At 36.8% G+C, this 3910-nt stretch overlaps 1 pseudogene; it reads right to left on the minus strand.

Annotated features, from left to right (window-relative positions):
- Positions 1 to 507: 507 nt before the first annotated feature.
- LOC102521080 lies at positions 508 to 1289 on the minus strand (annotated as a pseudogene).
- Positions 1290 to 3910: the final 2621 nt, after the last annotated feature.

Consider the following 3910-nt stretch of genomic DNA (forward strand, 5'->3'; position numbering starts at 1 on the left):
TTTTTCATTTCTCTTTGTAATTCTATCAGTTTTTGCTGTACTGTTAAGAGCACAGAGGTCCATGACTGTTGTATCTGCTTAGTAGAGTGGTTTTTTTTATTGTGTAAAGTTCTTTTATTCCTCTCTTACTAATGCTCTTCACCTTGATTTTGTCTGTTATTAGCATGGCTACACCAGCTTTCTTTTGGATAATAATGACACAGTACATATTTGTTCATCATTTAGTTTCAACCTCTATGTTTGGTTCTATTTTAGATATGTGTCTTTTTTTTTTTAAGATATTTGAAATACAACTTTAATCTGATTCTAAACAAAAAGGAATGGGAATGACAGTAACAAACAAGATTTCACCACTGAATATTGTGATGTGACTGTAGCAGTCTTATCTTTGAAATTCAGGGAGGAAACCACTGCATTCCAAAACAGCTAAATATGTAGGTCCCAAAAAATGAAGGTTTTTTTTTTTTTCAACTGCCACATTCGCTCCGAAGCCCATTCATGTCCTTCAGCATCCCAAAGATTGAGCACATATTCTGCTTAGCTATATAATAAAGCGGCAAACACCCTGCACCACTGACATCACAAGACAGTTGCCTATAAAACTAGACTTCTGATGCTGGGCTCCAGCTTTACTTTCTCACAGGTCATCGTCTTCATCCAGGAGAGCAGTTGTCTGCACAATGTCTACAGCATGCTCACACTGCGCAGCCAGGGCTGGGTCCATGACCACCTCAGGAGGGGCCAGAGCAGGCACGGCAGCAAACTCCAAGTTCGGGGTTCTGATCAGTTTTCTAGCAAGCCAGAAGGGCTTTTCAAAGCTGTAGTTACTTTTGGCAGAAATGTCATAGTCCTGAAGATTCTTCTTGTGGTGAAAGACAATTGATTTTGCCTTAACTTTTCTGTCCTTAATATCCACTTTGTTGCCACACAACACAATGGGGATGTTTTCATACACTCACACCAGGTCTCTATGCCAGTTCGGCACATTCTTGTAACTCTCGATGTTACATCAAACATTATAACGGCACACTGAGCTTGGATATAATAGCCGTCTCTCAGTCCACCAAATTTCTTCTGACCAGCTGTGTCCCATATGTTGAATTTAATAGGCCCTCTGTTGGTATGGAACACAAGCGGATGGACCTCAACACCCGAGGTAGCTACATACTTCTCAAATTCACCAGTCAGATGACATTTCACGAATATAGATTTTCCAGTACCACCATCTCCCACCAATACAAGTTTGAACTGAATTTGAGGTTCTCCTCGGGCAGCCATCATGATGTTACTTCCAGAAGCATCTCCGCACCCATCGGACTCTAGATGTGTGTCTTATAAGCAGCCTATGTTTGGTTCCTCTGCTTTTATCCATTCTGATCATCTCAGCATTTCACTGGCCAACTTAATCTGTTTATATAAATAGTGGTTACTTAAACATTTTAACTTATTGACATCATTTCATTTTGTTTCTGTTTAACAACCATTCCTCTTTTTCTCTTTGAAAAATCTTTGCTGTTTTCTGTTGGATTGATAAAATTTTTATAGTCTCTTATTTTCCCTTTGTTGGTTCAGAAGCTATATATTATATTTTAATTATTCAGCTCATCCTTAATTCTTAACTTTTATATCTAATCATGATTTATCTTAACAAATCTAAAGTTGTTCCATTTTCTTCTTTTCCTTCATATAGACCAAGGACATTGTCACACTTTACCTGATCATTAAACAAATTCTCAATCTCTTGTCATTACAGCACTGCTGTCCTATAGAAATAAAAAACAATCATGTATGAAATTTTATGTTTCTAGCAGTCACATTTTATTTTTTAACATTTTTTATTGAGTTATAATCATTTTACAATGTTGTGTCAAATTCCAGTGTAGAGAACAATTTTTCAGTTATACATGAACATATATATAGTCATTGTCACATTTTTTTCTCTGTGAGCTACCATAAGATCTTGTATATATTTCCCTGTGTCTAGTAGTCACATTTTAAATAGTAAAAGAGCGAGGCTTAAGTTAATAATGTATCTTATTTAATCCAATATATCTAAAATATTGTCATTTCAATATGTAATCAATAATTTAAATTACTAATGAGATATTTTGTGGTCTTTTATGCATTCTAAGCCCCAGAAATCCAATGTGCATTGCACTGTAATACATCTCATTATTGACTAGCCACACTTCAAGTGCTCAATGGCCATATGTGGCTAATAGCTACCATATTGAACTATGAAGGTCTAGGGTTTTAGTTTTGCCTGTTGTTTAGGGGAAAAATAAAGAAAGTTGCAGATTTCCAGTAACCTAACTCCTTCCCAAGTCTTTATTTTAGAACTGTCTAAAATGATTTTTTTAAACACAGAATCACAGAAGTAAGGAGAAAAAAGGACATCAACAAAATTTGGAAGCTGAAAAGCAGATGGACAAGGAATGGCAGATTCAATATATCTGAATAAGCTGACACCAAAGCCAACTCTACAGGAAATGCATGAGCAAACTGACACAGTGTGTGCAACCCTGAAAGGTCATAGAAAATTAGGGCACCAGGTATCCCTGAGACTAGGGATGTGGGTGGGACTAATTGGGGTGATTGATTTAAAATCTGTATGAGAAGGATTATCCCTGTGGGCTCCTGGAACATGGCAGGCAGGCTCACACCTCACAATCAGCAGATTAGAAGATTCCTCTCTGGGGAAGCTGGCCAGTCCTAGAGAAAAGACTTACATATACTGACATTGTGGGCCCATGAGAAAATGGTTCAGCCAGACAATCCTACAGTGAAACCCCCCAGGGCCAGCCACACCCACGTCCACAGAGCTTCCAGTCAGCTTTTTATGCTTTCTCCTAAACATTAACAAGAAAGGATTACCAAACATTTGAGCTTCCCATGTGAAGAAACAAAAATAAACAAGTAAATAAAGAGGAATTTTGAAGGGGGAAAAAACACTTTGAGAACAGGGTAAAAAACTGCTTTAAAAATCTGTAATTAATATCTTCAGAGAGATAGGCAGTGATGTGTGGATAATAAAAATATGAGAAAATAAATGAAAATTTTAGAAGGAGATTTAGAAATAAAGCCAAGGAATCTGAAGGTAATAGAATGAGAGAGAGACAGATTAAAAATAGAAGTAAAACCTCCAAAACTGTAAAATATATGAATTTTGGTTGTCAAAAGAAAGAAAGAGAAAAAAGGAGCACCTTTAAATGATCGATCCAGAAGTTCCAACATCCAAATAATAGGAAACCTACAAAGAGAAAATGGAGAGAGAAAAGTACCCAAAAAATAATTCAAGAAAAACTTCAGAGAGAAAAAGACACGAGTTTTTAGAGTAAGAGCATCTCCACATTATCAGGACAATTAATTTCTTTTTAGCACCTCAAGAAAGAAAGAGAGAAAGAAAGACAATTAATTTTTAAAAGATCCCACCAAAATGTGTAATCATTAAATATCAGAACAACAGGGATAAAAGAAAAAGCCTAAAATTTTTCTAAAATTTAAAAGAAAGTCCTTACACAGGATCTGGAATAAAAATATCAACAGACTTCGAAGCAGTAACAATGGAAGCTAAAAGATAATGGAGCCGTGTCTTCAAATTCTAAGAGAAAATTATTTCTGGCCCAGAATCACATGTACAGCCTGACCATCACTCAAACATGATGGTTGAACAGACATTTTCAGAGATGAAAGCTCACCCGTACACAGGAAGCCTCTGGAGACTATACTCCATCAAAATGAGGGACTAAGTCAAGAAAGAAGAAGACACAAGACATAGGATACATCCTCAGAGGGAAAGAGAAGGGATGTCCCAGCAAGACAGCTGTACAGGAGGCACAGCCACCATGGACAGAAACAGGAGGACCAATGGTTCTAAGAGGAGATGTCCCCAAGAAAAAGATGAAGTTGA

This window comes from Camelus ferus, chromosome 1 (assembly GCF_009834535.1).
Source record: "Camelus ferus isolate YT-003-E chromosome 1, BCGSAC_Cfer_1.0, whole genome shotgun sequence".
Classification (NCBI taxonomy): domain Eukaryota; kingdom Metazoa; phylum Chordata; class Mammalia; order Artiodactyla; family Camelidae; genus Camelus; species Camelus ferus.